The following is a 21,565-nucleotide window of genomic DNA, read 5'->3' as shown; positions in this document are numbered from 1 at the left end:
TATTTCAAACGGCAGTGTCTGGTTCTGGCAGCACAGGCCATCAGGATGCAGCCTAGCATTGCTAGCTGTTATTGTGGGGAAAAGATGCCATCTTCAGCTGGGGATTTAAGGGAAAAGAAACAGGGAGAGAGAGCTGGAAAAAACCAGATTTAGCAGGATTAGACTTGCCTGTGTCTACGTGCTGAATATCAGGCTTGAAACTGTGTAGGGTGTTTTACCTTGGAAGCAGCAATAAAATGTGAGTTTTGGTAAATAATGAATTGAAAACAATGTTTTGTGAAGGCAGTTACCTTTTCACACACTTTAAGCATACCTAGCCCAGGTGGGCATTTCATGAGCTGCTGCTGGAGCCCTGTATCTGCCTGAGCCTGTATCTGCCTGAGCCCTGCAGAGGCAGGGCAGAGGCAAGGGCAGTGATACAAACCCCTCTGCTGGTCACTCACCCCTGCAGAGCTCCAGGCCACTCCATGCAAGGCTGGTGAGGAAATCCAGCTGCCTTTGGCATTTTCCCTGGACCAGGATGCAGCAGTGTCCTTAAATGTCAGCTGGAGCTATTTTGCCTTTGGGGGGTCTCAGGTGAAGCACAGTGTTGGTAAAACTGAACCCCTCCTCTGTAAGGGTGCAAACAGAACTCAGATGAATCACTGGGCTCCCCTTGGCTGGGCACCGAGTGCAGCATGGGGAAATGCAAACCCAGAGCTTTCAGGTGAGTGTTCCAGCCCCTGCTGAACCCATGGGGAGACACTCCCTGCCCATGGTGGCCTGAAGCAAGCTCGAGGGGTGGCCAGGGCACTGCAGGGCTGGGGGCACCAAGAAATGGGCAGGGTTGGTGTGCCCTAAGAAATGGGCAGGGTTGGTGTGCCCTAGAAATAAATAGGCAGAGTTTGTTTGCCCTAGAAATGGGCAGGGTTGGTGTGCCCTAAGAAATGGGCAGGGTTGGTGTGCTCCAGAAATGGGCAGGGTTGGGTGCCCTAGAAATGGGCAGTGTTGGTGTGCTCTAGAAATGGGCAGGGTTGGTGTGCCCTAGAAATGGGCAGGGTTGGTGTGCCCTAGAAATGGGCAGGGTTGGGTGCCCTAGAAATGGGCAGGGTTGGTGTGCTCTAGAAATGGGCAGGGTTGGTGTGCTCTAGAAATGGACAGGGTTGGTGTGCCCCAGAAATGGGCAGGGTTGGTGTGCCCTAAGAAATGGGCAGGGTTTGTTTGCCCTAGAAATGGGCAGGGTTGGTTTGCTCTAGAAATGGGCAGGGTTTGTTTGCTCTAGAAATGGGCAGGGTTTGTTTGTCCTAGAAATGGGCAGGGTTGGTGTGCCCTAGAAATGGGCAGGGTTGGTGTGCCCTAGAAATAAATAGGCAGAGTTTGTTTGCCCTAGAAATGGGCAGGGTTGGTGTGCCCTAAGAAATGGGCAGGGTTGGTTTGCTCTAGAAATGGGCAGGGTTGGTGTGCCCTAGAAATGGGCAGTGTTGGTGTGCCCTAGAAATGGGCAGTGTTGGTGTGCTCTAGAAATGGGCAGGGTTGGGTGCCCTAGAAATGGGCAGTGTTGGTGTGCCCTAGAAATGGGCAGTGTTGGTGTGCTCTAGAAATGGGCAGGGTTGGTTTGCTCTAGAAATGGGCAGGGTTTGTGTGCCCTAGAAATGGGCAGGGTTTGTGTGCCCTAGAAATGGGCAGGGTTGGTTTGCTCTAGAAATGGGCAGGGTTTGTGTGCCCTAGAAATGGGCAGGGTTGGTGTGCCCTAGAAATGGGCAGGGTTGGTGTGCCCTAGAAATGGGCAGGGTTGGTTTGCTCTAGAAATGGGCAGGGTTTGTGTGCCCTAGAAATGGGCAGGGTTGGTTTGCTCTAGAAATGGGCAGGGTTTGTCCCTTCAGAAATGACCTGTGGAAGCTGTGCATGGCAGTTGCTGCAAACTGACTTCTTGGGGGTTCTGTATGGGCTGCTTGCATCTCTTCTTTCCACCAAGAGTGCCTTTTGGGTGTGTTTAAGCTTTCTCCTGTGTTTTAAAGTCAGAGAGATTTTTCCATCCACCGATTTCAAAGCGTGTCGCTTTTACACTGCCAAAATGTAGAGCTTGAAGCAGAGTGAGGAAGTCACTTAGAGCAGCCTTTGTAAGAGCCTTTAACAGCTCGCAGGTCTCCTAAATCCCAAGCCAAAGCTCTGTCTGCTAGGCTGGTCTGCATTCTGAGATTTTGTACAGATACAGCAAGTACATATTAAAAAGCTGCAGCAGAACACAAGATTAAAGGGCGATATGTGAAGTACAATATCCTCCAAGTATTTGAAGGGAGGGAAGCAGTTGGAGGGTGACAGTCTGTTCCCTGGCAACTTCTGACATTTGTGTTAATTCTCTGCTGGAATGAAAAATAAGCCTTCTGAACTCTTTGTGTAAATGGAACTGGTGAAAAACCTGTTTTCAGATTGGAAGCAGAGCGCAGGAGCAGCTGGGTTTGTGGAGGATGGTGCCATTTGTCCTGGATCAGATGGCTGTGCTGGGGCTCTGGCACATGGGTTATTCTCATCCAGGCTTCTCCTTGATTTAATTCTCATAAGAAGGGAGTAAGTTCTTTAAGCATTCTCTGGCTGTTCTCCAGCCACAAGCCAGTGTGCAGAGCTGTTACTACAGTGTCAAGGTTTGTTAGGAGGCAGTGCCATTTGTGGGCTTTATGTTTAAGGAGTATTTCCTGCATTCATCTCTCTTTGACATCCTTTTTCCAGCCAAGGAATAAGAAACTGCATAACCTTTGCTCCTGTTCTTTCTACTGTCTGGCAATAAACCTCATCATCCCAGTGGCTTGGGCCTTGATCTGGCCAGGCATTTATAACTAAATAGGAATAAATTTCTATTCAAAACTGGGAGGAATTCAGTCTGTTCACAGGCTTAGAGTAAAGGATGAGTTAAGTACCCGGCTGGATTGAAGCTCAGACTGGCTGATGTCATAGGTGAAAGCTGTCATATTGCAGGTTGTGTCCCCTGAGAGGAGGATCAGAAGGGCTTTCTTCCCTTTGTTTTTTCCTGCTCCACTCATTTCCAGTGCTCCACAACCTTTGCAAAGCCTGCAGGTCCTGCCTGTGTTGCAGTTTTCCTTCCTGGAGGCAGAGCCATTGTGTGATGTTGAGATGTCTCAGTTTGTTTTCAAAGAGCATGCACCTGGCTGAGGCACAATAACATGTATTGATTTTTGGGCGGTTTGTAGAAAGTCTCCTTGGTCTGGAGCACATGAAAGCAGCAATGAGGTATTGTGTGGAGTTAAAAGCAGAACACATTCTTTCCGAAAGCAGAAACTGCTGAGACTTCCAGATGGTGTGCCAGAAAAGTTTTATTAGCCCTCCGTAGGCTTTTCACTTTTTCCAGATCCCTGCAAAATGGAGAGGCCTCTCCCTCTGATTTTCTTGCCAAATCCAAATGTGAATCTACTGTTTATCCAGACTGCACTGGCTTTAACACATTATTTACATTGCCTGGATTCCTTTTGTCTGGCACCTCAGATTTTGTCTGTGTTGAGGTAGAGTCAGGCATTGCTGGAGAAGGACATTTGTTAAAACTTGCATTTTAGGAACTAATTCTTTCAGGAACAGCAGGTAGGAGGATCTGATCCTGTTACATGACATCTGTGGACCGAAAAAGAAAAAAAAACCAAAAAACAAAAAAAAGAGAAAAGCAAAAAGGCTTCCTCCTTAATTTGATCAGCTTAAGTGCTATTTTGGATCATTTGATCACCACTTCTTGTGCCAGGTGACAGCTGTCTTAAGAGAACAACTCAATTTCCTTGTTTATTATGCACAGGTCCTTTCCCAAGGGTGAGTATGTATCTATTGGAGAAAAGATAATGGATACCAAGTTGTAAGAGGTTAGATGACAGTAATTGAAGCAATATGTTGGCACAGTTTATTTAACTATGAGATTTTAGCTGCATATTGATTTAAAAGAAACTTGAGAGAAGGAGTAGAAATTGAAGTTGTTTATTGATTTAATTCTTCTTTTCCTTAAGTCTAAGGACTGGAGCATTAATGGAAGAAGGGATATTATTTCTGGCCTGGTATTTGCATCTCAAAAGATGACATTTTGAGAGAGAATCTTTAGAATATGCTGGTGTTTTTTGCCACATGTGAAATGAGAGGGTTGTGCAGATCTGCTTCAACTATTCAGGGAGCAGTAATTTCTCCAATGGGCTGTAAAATGCTGTGGGTGCTCAGCACCCAGCAGCCATTGCCAGGTTGAAGGTGTGGTGATCTCCAGGGCTGGGAGCACTGGAGTTTTGCTTTTTACTTTTAACACTCTTCCCATAGTTTGAAAATTGTAGATCAATGAAAAGTCATCTCTCCCCAGCTCCTGAAGGAGCCCACTGGAGCTGAAGCAGGGCCTTTCTTATCACTGTTACTTTCAACTCCGTTGGGATTTTTTATCCCATAAAATATTTAGGATTCATTTTGGTACATTTTCTTTAAGAGAAAAAGTGGTTTACCCCCAATTCACTATAAAAATCAGTATCCTTGAGATTTCTTTTGACTTACATACAATGTGAATCTTTGAATCTGTCAATTTAAGCATTGCAGGGAAAAGCTGGTATAAAACCTTAGAGATGTGAGTCCAAGAAAGCTGCAAAAATGCTCTTAATTGATTTTCATTTTTCTCTGTTCATTTTGGAAAACGAGACTGTAAATTTATCCTCACTTCTTGAGCCATAAAAACCTCAAACTGTTTCAGACAGAAATGAACAAATGACTTTGGTTTTAGCATCTTGTACAATGCAGCTTTCCCCAAACCCAAGTGAAGTTCCATACTGTTCTTTTTTTATTAATATTTAGAAGGATGTAAAGGGCCTCTGCCATGCTGTGTACTGTAGAGACTCAGAATAAAGAAATAGCCTGGCTTTTTGAAACCAGTGGTTGAAGCATTGCTGCCAAATCACTTGGAGAAGAAAGGCAGGACACGATCCAGTGAATGGCACAGAGAAAAAGAAACTAATCCCTGGAAAAGGGAAAAAAGGAAATCTTTTCAAAGGGATGGAGGTGGAATATTTATGCTTGCCATAGTAATAGCAGCAGGCCATTGCTCTGTGTGACATTCAGGTGACACAGAGTGCCTCAATGGGCTGAGCTGTGGCAGCCCTGTGTGAGGCAGATGTGTGGGATTATTCCTCCTCCTCCTCCTCCTCCTCCCCAGCAGTGCTGGATCCCACATGTGCCCAGTCCGTGCTCCTTGAACACCTTGAGCAGGCACTGAGGGCTCTGTGCTGAGCTGCCTGTGCCATTCCAGGCAGGAGAGGTCCCTGCAGGGGCAGTGCTGGGAGCTGGGGGCTCCCACACCCTCCACACTGGAAGCTTCTGAGTTACACAACCAGACAATGATTCCCCCTCTAAGCAAAGGAAACAGACTCTGCTCTTAACTAAAAAAATCACCAGAACCTTACATAATTAGCAAGGTAAGAGAAGGTAATCCTTTCAGGGGAGGAACTGTCTCCATAAATACAGGGCTGCTTCCATGTGGAAAGGAAATGCCTGGAAACCACCCCCTCCTTTGTTCTCCTCCCATCCTGAAGAACATTAAGTATGTCCTTGCAGCACTTGTGCTTCCTCTTTCAGCTCTCCAGCATCGTCTTGCACAGACAATGATTTCTCCTGGTCCATCCCAGTCCCACTCAGCTCTGGGGTGTTGCTCTCCTCTCCCTGAAGAGCAGTTCCAGGATTTTCCTGTTTGCTGATTGAGATGCAGAAATTCACTGTGCAGGCAGAGCTAATTACCCCTCATCATGCATTCATGGAAAGCCAAACAACCTCCCCTAAATTAACAATGTTTCTCCTCCATTCATCCCCCCCCCCCCCTTCTCTCCAGTTACATCCATCCCTCCTTTGGCATCCATTCCCTGATTTTTAATGTGCCCTTGGCCCAGCTCACTTTCAACATCCCCCAAGCCTTGTTTTCCCTGCCCCACCTCCAGCTCCTTCTCAAAGGAGGACGAGGTTCCCACAAGTGACCTCGAGCAGCAGCACTTTGATCTCCAGGGAGCCCCAAGCCCAGGCCTGACCCTCTCACCTCGGACACCTCCAGAGGAGGGGGAAGGAGCAGGGGGCTGAGCCAAGTCCAGCAGGGCATTAGCAGCTCCCTGGCAGTGGCAGGATGAGCTCCTTTTGTTCAGCTGGAAGATAAACAGCTGTCTTGGGGTAATTAATAACCCTAATGGTGTGTTCCAAAAAATGGAATAATCATAGGATTGAGTAATCAAAACTATTGATTAATGTCGAAGGCCCCTGGAAAAGGTTTAGCACAAAATGTTTCATCCTTCTGGGCATGGTTCCACTAGAGGCTGTAGTGATGATTGAACAATAGAATTATTGTACAAAGTCATTGTTTCCAGAATGGGAAAAAAAATAGTGGTTTTTGGTTTTTTTTTTCCTTTAGCAATTCATTCATCAAATAAAATATGCATTTTTGAACAGTGGCGTTTCAGCCACCACTCTTTTTTTCAGCTGGGCTCAGAACTCACACACAAAACCCATTGGCATCACTGGTGTTTCTGTGGTGCAAATTAAAGGAAAATTTTGCTCTTAAAAGTAAAATCCTGGAGTCTTCATTTGTTTTTTATGCAAAGAAAAGTGCTGATGATTTCAGGAGAAGTCCTTACTACCTCCACCACTTTTGTGCTTGAATACTTTTTCTTTGCTTTGCAAAATGGAAATCTTGGAGCAGGAGGTGTGAAGGGAGGGATTAATTTCCTTGGAATTTAAAACAACTCTAATAAAAATTCTGTAACATGTAACTCCTAGGCCTAATAGTCTCTACAACAAATAATACTTTAGGGAACACTAAATTGTGTAATGATAGTTCTGCTCATATTGGCTAAATCATTATGTATTGCAAAATGTCAGCCACTGAAGAAATCATAACTAAGCATGCTGTGAGCCTGCAATCTTGTAAAAGCCTGAGATCATAAAAGGAAAAGTGGGACTAAAAATATTTCAAAGATGCCAGAATGAAAAGGCTAACAACTGTCTTTTTCACATTTTAAAATTTACCTGTTTTCCCCAGGAGAGCATGAAGACATAATCAATCAAAGCAGGGCTTTTGTAGATCCTCCTGTGATTAATCTAATTATTTTGGAGAGATCAGATGAATTTGCAGTTGATATAAACAGCAGTTTGATTGAAGTATCAAAGGTAGATCAATAGGCCCAGAATGTGGATCAAAACATTCTAAGCTAGGGAGCTTAGAATCAATATTTTCATGAGGAGCATCAACAACTGGGACTGCTGTGCTTAAGCTGATGGAATAAATGTACTATTTTCAGGAGTCACTTGTCACCAAACCAGCACTGCCGTGTCTGAGGCGTTTGCTGCACATGAGCCTCTCACAACACCCAAGGAAAGTTTCTAAAGCCAGAGAGCGGCAGTGGAGCCCTGCAGGGCTGAGGTTTGGGAATTTTGCTGGCACTGGAAAGCTGGCAAGGGCTGCCCAAAGGGTGGCAAGGGTGGGGAAAAGCTCTGAGAGCTCAGGAGAGCGCTCGTGGGGCTGGGGCAGGCTCCCACCACCTCCTGCAGACATCCCTGACCTGGGTACAGCAGGAACATTTTGGCGTGGAGGTAGGAGAGCAGCTCAGGGAGCAGGGCCTGACTGCAGGAGAATGAGAAACTTCCTTCCCAAAGCTCCCAGAGACTGAAGGGGGGAGGGAGATGATCAGGGCCCATTTTCTGTAATTCTGCTTTTATTTTGCCCCAGTTTAGGCTCCAATGCCTGCATTGGTCTCCCCTCAGCACACACTTAAAAGGATTTTGGGCAAGGGTGCCATAGAGCGGTTGGCCATGGGAAAAGATTCCTCTCCAAGTTCCCTGGAGCTGGAGACCTGAGCCCTCTCTCTCCCTTCTCCTCCATGAGTGTGAGTTGAGTTATCCTGATGAAAGATGCTGTGTTTGGCTGCAGCTCTTCTCAGAGGGAGAGGTGAGCAGGGAATGCTGATAGGAGGCACTCCTGGCCATTAATCCTGTGCTGACCCTGCCTGTGGCCCTGAAACTGATACAGCTGATATGGGAAGAGAAAAATCTTCCCATAAACCAGACCCAAATTCAGCAAAAAGCACTTCTACACTTCTTTTTCAGAGTTCAACATAAAACCCATAACACTTGTAACAATTGTCTTTTGATTTTCAAGGAGATTGTGAAGAACTTATTGCTTTAAAAAATAGTTTTAACCTCTCTGACACTTCAGTTTTTAAAAATCTTAGAAGGAGATTGAGAACACAAACAAGAACTCACCAGCTCTGTAGTTGAACAGTGTCAGCTTTTGGCCTCTGTGCACAGAATAATTTCCTTTCCAGGTTCTTTGTGGATGCAAACATGTACAAATGACTCAGAGTAAGGAATACATCTCAAGAAGGTCATTGAAACACAAACTCTGTTTCTTTCAGCAACTTTACAGTAGCTTTCTGGTCTTTTTTTTTTTTTAATTTTATCTCTCTAAGGAGGTTTCAGGGTTGCATTCCAAGTTGCAAGGATCCTCTACATGCACTTACAGCACAGGTGAGCACACAAAGGGCTGTTAATGTTTTCTCATTGTTCTGTAGCATAAAAACTCTTTGGAGATAATCAGGTTGCTAAACTTTCTCAGGGCTCCTTTTGTTCACAGGGTGGTGCAGTCTATAAAAGCCAGATTTTTGGGGTGCAGATAGGACTAGGGGTGCCTGGGGAAGTTAAGGAGTGCTGGAGTGTTCCACCTTGGCACTTTAGTGTTCAGATGCTGTTGGAAAAAGCCCTCAATGCCTGTCTGTGTCACAGAGCATGGAAATACCAGGAATCTGTCTCAGTTCCAAAATGAAAGGTGATAGCTGTAGCTGCTGTTCACCTTGCATTTTAAATGTTAGTCTTGAATTCCTTCTCCACCCGACATGCAGCAGAATTCTGGCTGGGTCTAGCAACACTTTTGCTGGGGTCTGACCTTTCCCATGATGTGCATAGTTTGAAGTTCATTAGTATTTTATCTAACTTGCTCTGGTTGGGAAACTGCACCAAATCTTCAGCAGAATCAGTTTGGAAATCAGTTTCTGAACTGATACCTGATAGCAGCCATGTACTTGTGAAAACAGAGCAAGAAGCAGTTTTGTATATTGGAATGGCTCACTGATTAGTTTTCACCTGAGGGCAGCACAGCTCCTGGCAGGGACATCTCTGTGCCACTCCAAGGGGTAACACAGACCTCAGTGAAGCCTGGTTGTCATTACCCTGTGCAGGGGCCTTCACTCAGGGCACTCTGAGAGCAAGGATCACTTTGGGCTGGGGAAATGCCATGGCAACCATGGTACCTTATCTCCATGACACTTGCTGTGGGGTTTTATCCAGCCTCACTGTGAACTGGGACTGGCACGAACCAACTCAAGCTTATGATTGGAATTTTCCATATGAAAGGATGCTCAGGAGTTAAATCTGGAAATCAGGCAGTGCCTTTTAGTTTGGATTTCCCTTAAGCCCCAGAAGCAGAGAGTTGCTGGGAGCTGCCTGCCTTAACAGGGAAGGAGGAATAAAACCCCAGAGGTCCATTAGGCACCACCTCACAATCTGTCTGAACTGTGAGGAAAAGTGCAGGGTTTGAGTTTGGAGAGAGAAAGGGGCTTAATCACTTGTTACTGCTCTGGTTCTACACCTAGGGAACAACTCCAGCAACAGCTCTGAATCTTCTTTGCCTGAATGCAGACACATGTGGGGATTCCTCCATGCTGTGAGCCAGGGACTTAGAGCTCCTCTTTATTAGAGCAGCACTGGAAAACACAAAGCAAAGCTGGATTTATTTGTAAACACAAACAGTTCGACACAAACACCATCTGCTTTTCACCACTGGTTTCTGTTCAACAGTCCCATCTCCTGACAGGGGTCAGCTCCCCGTTTTGGGGGGCAGCCACTGCTCTGTTCTGAGGTTTCCTGGTGGCAGCTTCCCCGTGTCCCCTCAGCAGATGCTGCAGGGCACACATGGGCAGGAGCCAGGTGTTGGGAGTGGCTTTGTGCTAGGTTTCAAATAATAAAATATATTTTCCCAGGAGTTCAGCAAAGCTAACATCAAGAACCCCTCCTCACCCACTTTAAACACACCTTTCCTTGTGTTCCCCATAAAAGTAAGTAAATCCTTGCTATGATGTGTAAACATCTCATTTCAAGCACTGTTAGATACTGGTTCCAACTGTAGTCACTGGCTCTAATCTAAAGAAATGAATTTTTTTTGGTGCTGAAGAAAAAAAATGCATGCTATATTCTCAGTGCTTTCAGCACTGAATAGTTGGAAATTTTGGCGATAACTAAAACCTTCCCAGCCTTTTCTTGCTCCCTTGCCCCAGTGAGTGTTTCTTGTCCAACTTAACCCAGGTAGATTCTTGAAGATCTCTCCTTTGAACATTTATTTAACAGCAAAAAAAAAAAAAAAAGAGAAACTCAGTATACATTTAATATAATAAATGCACTTGCTGAAAACCCAAACTTCCAGAGTAGAGACAGTTAACCAGAGTTTTACATGCCTTCCTCTTGACTTCAGTGAGCTGTGGATCACACCCAAAAATATGCTACCCAGTGCAACTTTGTAATTCCATTTAGCAGATGCTTTCAAACACAATGGGAGGTTTTCAGAAATATCTTTGTCTGGAAGTGTTCATCTGCAGACATAAAAACAGCCTTGATAACATTAGAGGGAAGATAACAATGTCTATCTCTGTAATGATATCACCTTATCTTTAATTAATGTAGAGTACTGTAAGATGTTTCTCTGAGATATGAACCTCTTGCTAGGGTAAGATTCTTCCTGAAACAAAGTGTTTGAGCCAGGGTAGCTGTTCTAAACAAAGGTTTAATGGAACTTGTTCACCAGCCTTGAAGGCAGCCAGAGCTGCTCTGGTTGTTTCCTTTAAGGCAGGAAAAATAATAAGGAAAAATAATAAGGAAAAACAATAAGGCTTCTGACAGAAACATGAAGCTATCTATTGCTAATACTGCAGTGATTTGATTAGAAACTGCCTTAGTCCATGGAATCACATGACCTCAGCTGTATGTTTTAACTGGAAATGAGCCCAAATAAATCCTCTGGATCTGAGCTTGGAGTAGTTTCAAATTCACTGTCAAAATTCAGACACCTCAGACGGCTTTTACATCTGTAATCTCCCCACATCAACAATAATTGTGTCACAAAAGTCTTACAAGTTTGTATGAGGTCCCATCCTCAAAATATGGGAAGTACCAGCAATGGAGTTTCCTGTAGAGTCTGAACCCCTCCTTTACCCAAACAATCTGATTTATAGTTAAGGAATGCTCAGTGTTTATTTCTTCCATTTCCAGTGGGGCCTCCAATTTTATTTTGCTTCCATCTTCTGACTGCTGGTCTGAGCAGCAGTGAGAGTCTTGCATGTCCAGCATGTTCTCCTCCCCCTTGTTCCCTCTTGTCTCCTTCCTACAGCATTTTCCTCATCCTGGCTGCCTGAGGCTGACACCAGTAAATGTCCTGCTCATGTTCTCCAGGCTCTGGGACAAATGGGCTGAGTTCCCATTCCAGAGAAGGTCCTGGGCAGACCAGGATTGCTCACCCAGCTCTCAACCACGTGTCCATGGACCACAGAGCAATTGGGAGGTTTAGTTGTCTCTAATATGTTTTACATGTGTGATTTCTTGTGGAACCAATCAATCAAACATCACAGCTGTTAGAGTTCCCCACCCTTTTAAAAATTCACCCACTTGGTTAAATGTTTATGGCTGATAGAGATCTTTGAGTAGTGAAGAACAGCCAGTGCTTGCTGGAAGAAGGCACAGATGTGAGATTGCCACTGAAATGGTGAGGATGAAAAGGTACAGACCCTAAATATCTTTCCCCAGGAAGTAATCTGCAGTACCAGGGTTGATTCTCTGTCTCTTTGAGGTAGTCCTGGCTCCCAGTGCTGGACTTGCTCTGTTTTGTGCACCTTGTGCTGCTGCAGAATTGTTTTTAGACCTAGTGAACAGTGCTGCAAACAGGCTCCAGGGTACTTTGGAGTGAAGGGCTCTGGGTGTGATCATTCCAAGCCTCTCCCTGAGTTGGAGAGGTAGATGGTGGGAGGTGCTGGGCAATGTCTTCCCAGTCTGTGACATACTGTACTCTCTGTCATGCAACTACAGAACAACTTTCTTCCACCTGAAATCATCTCCGCTACAGACAACCAGGTTGCCATGAAAGTAAGAGAAAAAAAAAAAGCACTGTTCTCTCTGCTTAAACAACAGATTTGTCTCTGAGTTGCCAAAATTGTGAGCGTCAGGGTAGCTGAGCACACTTTTGTGTGTACAATTGTCTGTGCATATGTCTGGTACTCCTTGTTTTGGAAGGGCTGTAGAAGGTTTGTATGGAGCCAGTCCATCTGTTCAGTGATTCAGTAAGCTGAGAACAGTCAAACTTGTCACTCTGCCCCCCTTGCTGTCATCCTTTCAGACTCTGCCACCAACCTCAGATTTTAATGTCATTTTTTAAATACTGGCACCCTGCTGCATCCTGTGTTTGACCAGTCCTGTCCACGCAGGCTCAGTGCCACACCAGAGCTCCCTGCCCAGAGAAATGAGTTCTGTTTGCAGAAGGGAAAGTTTCACTGCCCTTTCCATGTGCACATGAAACTCCCTTCTCCAGAGATGAGCACAGATTTGTGTCAAAGACACTGCTTCTACCAGAGACTGAGAAATGGAAGCAATTAAAGGCAGCTCCACCCCTCTGAAGGTGAGGTGGGGAGAGGCATTTGCTGCCAGTGCTTTGTGTTTGTGAGGATTTGCAGTGCTTTAGGGATGAGGGCTGTCTGGGGTGCTGTGCACAGGCAGCATGGAGCTGCAGAGTGATCCCAATGACACGTTCAGATGAGCCACTTTGTTCCAGGACAGTAAACTGCCAGGGAATGCAGTGCTGTGGGACTGTGCCTGGTGGGTCAGGGCATGCTGGGGCTGTGCAAACACTCAACAATACTGTGACAGGCTGTGGTGTGCTGCTTTCTTCCAGAAGAAAGAGGCTGGCTGAAAAATCCAGGCTCGGCTTCAGATTTGGAAAAGTGAATGCTGCCCTGGATTTTGCAATGCTGCCTACTGGAAATGCCACCTGCAGCTTCAGGTGAGCATGGAGTGCCTTGCCCTGGTGCTGCTGTGACCTCTGAGCTGCTGGTGCTTCCAACACAGGGAACATTTCTACCATGGCTGGGATTTGGGCATAACTGCAGAGTCCAGGTAGAGTTTTGGGAGGCATTTGCATTAGAGGGACACATTACAGTAAAAATTGCAGGTGTGAATGCAAAGTGATCCCACACAGGAGTTCCCCCATGGCCAAGGGGACTGGGAGCAGCGGTGCCTGTTCACACAGCTCTCTGCCAGAAAGATTTATCCCCTGCCTTTATCAAGGACCTGATGCAGAAGGAGGATTGTAGATTCTCTGTGGTTTATCCTTGCCCATATTTTCCCCTCCATCAGGCACATCTCCATTTCATGGACAGCTTTATGCTCAGCTCTGTGAAATGCAGAAAATGCTACAGAGTGCAGTGTCTCAACACTTCCTGGGAAACAGAAGCTGCAGTGAGGAGCACCAGCATGGTACAAGTCTGAACAGCCAGAGACTGGAACAACCTCCTCCCTGAGGATCTAGAATTAAAATAAAGGACTGAGCATGGCATGGGAAGAAAAAGGACCAAACTTGCCTAGCCAAAGGCATATCACAGGTGAGTGGCAAACCCATGAACAGACAAGTGCTCCCTGAGTCCCTCTCTGGTACCCTGCCCTGGCTGGATCTCCCCTGTTGTAAAATTGGGCAGTGAGATGTTGTTCAAAGGGGAGAGACTCCAAAGGCTTTCACAGAAGTATCTCCTCAGGACACTGCTGTTTTGTGCACACACATGCTCTCATATATATATGTGGGGGAGAGGAGGGAGAGAAGAGCATCCTGTGGGATTTCTTTTGCCATCTGCCGAGTTCTGAGTGCCATCTGCAAAGTAAAAGCGTTTATGTTGTTTAGCCTTTGTTCAAAATGTATTTTTTGTCACGGTGGCTTTTGGCATTATCACGCACGATTAGAAGAAATATTCAACAGTTTGGAGCAAGCAGAACAAAACACTGACAGCTCAGAACTCTGAAACATCCAGTTTGCAGAGTAATTGGACAGAAGGGTTTGACACTGTACTTCCACTCAGGAGTTGAGATGTGACCTTTCAGGTTCACAGGACACAGACAGCAGCTTGTCTGGAGAGGAGAGGCTTCTCCAGCAGAACATGGGGGAGCTCCAGGCAAGGAGAATCACAATCACCCACGCCATTACTCTGCTCATCAGAAGTGCCTTGGTCAGAGGGGGGTCCGAGCAGTCAGGACAAGTGTTGGAACCCAGGAAGTTCCTCTGGCTGCCCTGGATGGCTCGAGCCCCTGCCCAGGGGTGCTCAGAGACCTTGGCACAGAGCCCAAGACCCCTGTGCCTTTGATCTTGACCCATGGAAAAACAATTACCAACCTTTATATGAAGAATTACAAGTCAAAAGAGCTTAAGTAGAATCATAGTTTGTCACAGGGTGAAAAATAGATTTTTAAGGTTTTTAGAATGGGGGGCTCAGGGTCCCAAGACGGAGGAATTTGGGTGTGCCTTGTCCTTTTCCCTTCTTCTTCCTAGCCTCCATTTTCTGTTGTGATGTTGGCATTTTTAGATTGGTTTAGAGTGGAAACTCACTGTCTAACATAGGTGATAGGTATTGGGAAGTTATGGTAAATAATGTACATGTAGTTTTTAGTATAAAAAGATAACATCGCCCTGAGGTGCCTCTGTCTGTCCTGCTGAGCAGACCTCAGCAGGCCAGGAGAAAGAATTTTATAGATAAGAAACAATAAAGAACCTTGAGGACGAGCACTGAAGAGCTCTGACTCCTTCTTTGACCGCTGGGCTGGGAAAAGAGACTTTCTAACACATCCCGGGGTCACTGTGGGCAGCAGAGAGTGTGAGAGAGCAGCAGCTCTGTGGAGGGGGTGCTCCATCCCTGCCCCTGGCTCAGTGCTGCCCTGGGCCGGGCAGGAACAGCGCTGAGCACCGCCCGTGCCACGGGGAGCAGCGAAACACAGGCAGAACAGAGAGGGAGAAAAGCAGAGCCCCCTGCCCTCTTTTGGCATTTGTAACACACATGTGGCTGCTTGCCAGCCGGAGCTGGGAGTCTGCACTTCAGATTTGTTTGTGGCCAAAAAATAGTCGGCTTAAGAAAGAACAAAGAGAACTCTCTAATGGCCTATCATGATCTAGGAAGATAAGGAGAGGAAGAGAAGCTGTCCTTTACCTAACATAGGATCCTGCTACAGGAATCTTCATGGTTTGGGTGGCTTCTGCAGATTGAATTTATGTGAGGAGGTTCATCCAGCTGCTGGAATACAAATTGTTTTCAGCTTCACAGCCATATTATGAAGGACAATCCTATTATGTGCCATAAATTAAAAGAAAAAAATATGGAAGTCTGTAATTTTTATGTCTTCCAATGCAGCCTGATTTTCTGAAGCACATATATGAAGGAAAAATTGATGCTCCAAGTTGTGTTCCAGAGACATTTCTAACTCAGAGAGAGCTATCATGTATAGTTGTAAGCAGGATTATTTCAAATTATTTGAAATACCTTGAAATTTAAGGCTTTCCTTTATGTTACCTGTTCCTGGAGCCCCACTGATTGCTGAATCCTATTGCTTTCCCAGAGAGATGGAGGATGAGCGTTCAATGCACTGGAAGTTAGATGGGAGTTACAATTAATCTTTAAAAGTATCGAAGGTGTGCAAGCTCAATTTATTGCTGCATTCTGTGGGTTTGTGGAGCTGGGAACAGGGTTAACATGGCCTGATGTTTTGTTTGCTCTTTCAGTGAGGGGATGAGACCTCTGGGGGAGTTTGTCATAGTTGGGGTGAGATGTGGGGCTGGCGAATACACACCCCATGGACCAAGCTCACTGCTAATTCCTGCTGGTTCTGCAGGCTCAGAGAGCTGACAGATGTGGGCACAGTGCTGTTTATTGTTTTATTTTAAATACATCAATTGTCCAAGAGGAACTGAATTTGGCATTGGATTTAAGCTGAATGGTTGGCAATCCTAAGGTTTACCTGCACCTTGGTTTGGTTTTCTGTGGTGGGTCATTTCTACACTGTGAACAGGACCCTTTGTGGGATAAGGCAAAAGCTGAGGATGAACCCCACACAGTTATCACAGCATTTTTGGATCCAGGTCCTTCCTCAGACAGTTGGGAAAAGCTGAAAAAGCTTTGCCTCTGTCTGACCAAGGTAATTCATCAGCAGGATCCATCCTGAGTCCTTCCTTCCTGGCACATGGCCTGACAGCATATCAGGGCAATAAAGCTCTTGGAAGCTTTAGCCCAGCTGCCTTCTTTATGGTGAGAACACTCCACTGGAAGAGCTAAAATTATGATTATTGCTACTGTTATTGTTATGTCTCATGGATACAGGCCTGGGCTCATTGTCTTAGCCTTGAAGGCTGCCTCAGCCAAGTGCACAATGAGCTGGGTCAGACCACCCCAGAGCAGGACACGGGCCAGTTCCATGGGTCTGGCTGGAATATCCATGTTCTTCCCTGCTTCAGTCCCTAGAACAGCCCAAACACAGCATCTGAGGTGCAGCTCAGCAGGCCTTCAGCTGCACTGGGAATCCCCCAGGATTATTACATGAAAACAAAGAGCCCCAGTCTCTACTGCTCCCTTGGCAGGGATCACCTGAGGAAGGGGTCAGGCTCCCCTCAGCTGGGAGTTAGGGGTGTCAGGGGCCAGCTGGGCCACAGCAGCAGCGAGGGGACTGAGCCTGCTCCCCCTACCAGGATGAAAAATAACAGCAGAGAGAAAAAAGCCTGTAAAATAGTCAAGGAGTCAGAGAAATTATCACCCAATAAAACTGCAGTAGAATGGAAATATGAAAAATCTTGAATGAATAAAGGAGGATATGTCTTAAACCGTGCTGTCAAACTGTGGATTCTGTCACTGTCTGAGCCAAGAAACCTGGGTTCAAGGTATGGTTATTTCTCTATGAATAACAAGGTTTGTGCATGATGTGACACTAATAAAATCTCACTGGAGAACAGGAAAGTCTGCATGTCTTAGTGATTAAGCAGAGTGACCTTTCGTGGGCTGAATTACATTTGTGTATTCTGTATTTCTATATTTCTTTCCACAGGAACATCTGGTGCTGGCTCATCCTGGAGACAGGTTTCTGGACTGGGCTGGCTGTGGGTCCAATCCAGTGCAGTTCAATTGTGCAGCAATTTCTCCTTTGATGCAAATTTTCTCCAAAATTACTGTTAGCAGATTAACTAGAAATCTTGTGTTCTGAGGAGCTGCATTTGCTGCAGGAACAGCTGTGAAATTTGATAAAATCACCATGGTGTGTTAAAATGGTTTTATAGCAGTAGCCCTTCGGTTAACCCTGGATCATTTAACAGCTGGATAAGTCTTTCAAGAGTAATTAAAATGATGTTCTCAGAGAATTTAATATTTTATACATGGCTTTTTCAAAGAGGAGCAGTGAAGACAGAGATGCCAAAACTGAAAGCCTGGCACTGGACACTCAGTTTTGCTCCCTGGTGCATAAATTTGCATACATATTTGAAAAGGAGCAATGCCTGACTTAAATAAGCAGTTTCCTTCTAACCCCACCTCCTAGATGATGAACCTTGGAAATAATAAAATGTACAGACTATGGAAACTATTGACTAGTTTTAATAGTCAATTAAAACTTCCCCAGTTGCTGTGCTACAAATGGACTATGAAAACTTGCAGAAAAACATGTCACTTTAACTCAAGTCCATCTGACTGGAATAATTACCTCCCCAAAGCTATTCCCTTAAACAGGTTCACAGTTTGGCTATTTACCTTTTTTTTGCTGTTAGAACACATTGTTATTATAATTCATGAAGCCTGTTTATATGATTGCCAATACTTTTAAGTATGGATAATTGTGAGTGTTTGAATAACTGACATTATGTACATCAGCTATAGAATTAATTGACATTATCTGATGTATTATATATCCCATTTATTTCAACACCTTACATGGTATTTTGTCATTTTATTATTGCCATATCTCTTCTTTTGACAAGTTAATAATAAAAAGGCAAAACAAAGCATTATGTGTTGTTGAAGTAAATGCATCTTCATTATACAACAAATAAATTCTTCAGCAAAACCTGCCAGGTGCCAGGAAGAGATTGAAATTGCAATGGACACATAAGTAAGTGTAAGTGGGCATTCAGAGGGGACACAGGCCCAGCCCTGCTCCCTCTGTCTCCCAAAGGAATGAGCTCCTTGTTATCCAGTCCATGGCGGTGCATCCACTCCTCCAGCTGGAGCTGCAGCCTTGGCTTCACCCTCCTGACAATGTCCTTTCATTCCCTGCTCCACTGAGGCTGAAAGGACTTGGTTCCCAGCACTCTGTGCTCCCATCACTATTCAGGACTCATCCAAGATCTAAGCAAGAGCCAATAGAGTCTTATAATTTTGTCAAATATAGCAGGTGAAAACCATATTCCTCACTTTCAGAGTTTTCAGCCCAATATATTTTTTCTGCCCCAAAGCATCAGACAGCAGTGTTCTTGAAATTAAAAAAAAAGAAGGCTGTAAGCATTACTTTAATGGCAAAATCAGATTGTTCTCATTCTTTGTGTGTTAAAAAAAAACAAACAAAAAACCCCACAAACCTCCCAAACCCAGAGCCATTTCAGTAATACTGTTCAGAGGTTAACAGCAATTTTCTGTAGCTCTGACCATATATATTGGCCAAGTGTGTATCAACATGTCTCATAGTGTAATATCTAATCATAAAATTTGGTATTGAGAGAAGATATAAAAACATTATTTTATTTTCCTATCTGCAACTTTGAATTGGTAAAGACTAATAAAAGAAAATGTAATAAAATTCCCTGTTAAATGCTTGGTTTGTGATCCTCACAGTCCCTCCAGAAATCACAATCCTCATGTTTCCACAGCATAAATAATATGTAGTAAACAGAATTATGGTTTCATTCGGTGTTGTCACATCATGCTGTAGTTTACAACAAGTGCAATTGCATTTCTTTTGGAACAGATTAAGAACAGTGTGGAAGGTGCATTCCCTGAGGCACTGGAGTCGAGGATAATAAACTCCATGTCCATTATGTGCCAATGAGACTACAGAAATGAAATCTCTGCATTCAGAGCAAGAGGATATTTATTTTAGAAGTGCTCTGTTAAGAGATTTGTTTTGGGATATGTTGAAAGAAGACATTTTATGCACTGAATAGACATAAGTACCCAATGGCTTGACTGTGTCATCATAAACTGTGAGCAAAACTCAGGTGTTTATAGCACGGCAGACCAAAAGAATCATTGCAGCCTTTCAAAGTTCATTGTTTGTGCTTAAAAAGGAGGGCTTGGTTGCTTTTGTCTGTCTTTGGTTTGTTTTGGGTTGGGGGTTTCCCCCTCCTCCCCATTCTCAAAAACTGCAAGTGGATTTCTTGGGATCTGGGGTCAGTACAGCTGGACAAAGGCCAAGAGGTCATTTTCTTTCTGACTGCTATGAGATGTTCTGGTAGATAATCAGGTTGTGTAACCCATATTATTTATTTTAAAAATACTTCAGTGGAATTGAAACTATCATATTTTTTATACAGCATGAAAATAGGCAAATAAAAATAGGCAAATCCCCAAAGGTTGCCTTCCCCACCCTTGGGCTCTTACCTAATGCTGCTGCAACCCATGTTCCACCTTCCACCTTCCACCTTCCACCTCAGTCCCTCTGCAGTATCTGCTCAGATTTACTTGGGTTTCTTGTCCTGATGTGCTCCTTTTATTGCTTCTCTCATTTTTCTTCTCCAGATGTGTGGACATCTCTCCATGTAGACATGGCTGAGAGAGCTAGTATTTACAGTGAGCATGGGGAAGGACCTCTGCCAACGTCAGCACGGTCTGGGTGTGTAATTCCCTTCAGGTTCATCATAAAATCCAACCTGGATTTTGTTGTTTTTTTGTAAAACATTGATGTGGAAAGGTTTGCTGTTGTAAATATCTGTGTGAAAGCAGAAGGAACAATCACCTTGCCCTTGTTGTAATGATCATTGCAGCGAGCTCTCACGTCTTTGTTACACAGCAGCAAAGTAACTTCATCCTCTTGCAAGGTTTCAAGCTGAGAAATTAACTTTTTGTCCATCATGTGGTAAGGGACCTACAAAAAATAAATAGCATATATTCACAAATACTGTGCCAATGGGAAGCAGTTGCATCTTTCTCATGGTTACAGAGTATCTATAAGGCCCAGATCATGACCTGAAGTGGTGCACAGCAAGCCCTGACTCACCTCCACCCCACTTGTGAAAAGGAAAGAGAAAATCTGCAAATTGCATCTGTGCAAAATGGTGTCACAGCCTCTGGTGGTGGCTGCAGTGGGGAAACGCCAATTGCCAGGTGAAATGCAGACATCAGCACTGGGAGGGTTGGCACAGCTCACAGAAAATGGAAGGGGGATGGACCCTGAAGTTTGTTTCAAATGCAGAGGGGGCAGATTTTTAAACTATGTGCTCTGAAAGAGCTGTACTTACACCACTCTTCATCTCTGCAGGCACCTGTCAGGGAGATGCCCTGATTACCTGTGCAGGGTCAATCACCTACACAGATGCTGGGGGTTTTGACTATAAGCTGGTTTGCTGTTTGTTCTTCCTGTTACTGACAGCACACAGAGAGAAGGAGCTTTGAACTGGTGAATGATGTGCAGAGAAACCTCTGCAGAAACACAAGAACAGAGCCCAGCCCAGTCCTTGATGGTTTTTGCAGTTTGCTCAGCCTGTGTTTGCCCTTGTCAGGAAATGCAGAACGCTCAGAGCAGCAAAGACTTTTCATTCTGCTTGAACTTGGCCCTGCTTGGAAGGCTGAGTTTGATAAAGTCAAAAGATTCATTGCATCAAGAAAGGTGCAAACAGTGGCACAGTCTAACAGGGCTACAGATGCCAGGCCTTGCTTTGCCTTTCCTCACCTGCTATTCCTATAGCAGAGGGTGTCCTCTATTTTAAGCTTATTTTAGCTAAAATTTTATTAAACTTTGTTTGAATCCTGGTAGCAGCTTTCAGCCCACCTAGAGCTGTAGATGTTTGCTGAATATGAGAATTATTGTGGGTTTTGGCACTAATTCTGCCCAGGAGTGCTCTGAAGTAGTCAGAACTTTTGGAGTGGAGAAGAGTGCATGCACTTGTGCTTGTTTTAAGCATTCCAAGAGGAAACTCTGTGAGAATTTTCTGATGGTGCAAATTGTGAAACCTCTATGGCACTGGAAGGAGGAGCTGCTGTGGGATTATTGGGATGAACTTGTACTGTAGTGTGATGGACATGGCTCTTGGTCTCTTTAAGGGTGGAAAAACCTCTTTTTGATAATAGCACAGTCCTTTTAGGCTTCATAAAGACTGGGACTGAGGGGTTTTTTGGGCATCAGTGACCATGGCTAATTTAACTTAGCATTATGAACAATAAAATACATTGTCAGGCATCAGATCTGAACTCAGGAATTGTTTTTTTGTTTCTCCCTATTGAGATTATAAATGTAAACCCATAAAAATTGTGAAAGTAATTTTCTAGAATTTGAT

Source organism: Molothrus aeneus, chromosome 11, assembly GCF_037042795.1.
Source record: "Molothrus aeneus isolate 106 chromosome 11, BPBGC_Maene_1.0, whole genome shotgun sequence".
Taxonomy (NCBI): domain Eukaryota; kingdom Metazoa; phylum Chordata; class Aves; order Passeriformes; family Icteridae; genus Molothrus; species Molothrus aeneus.
Note: the sequence above shows the minus strand (reverse complement) of the source record.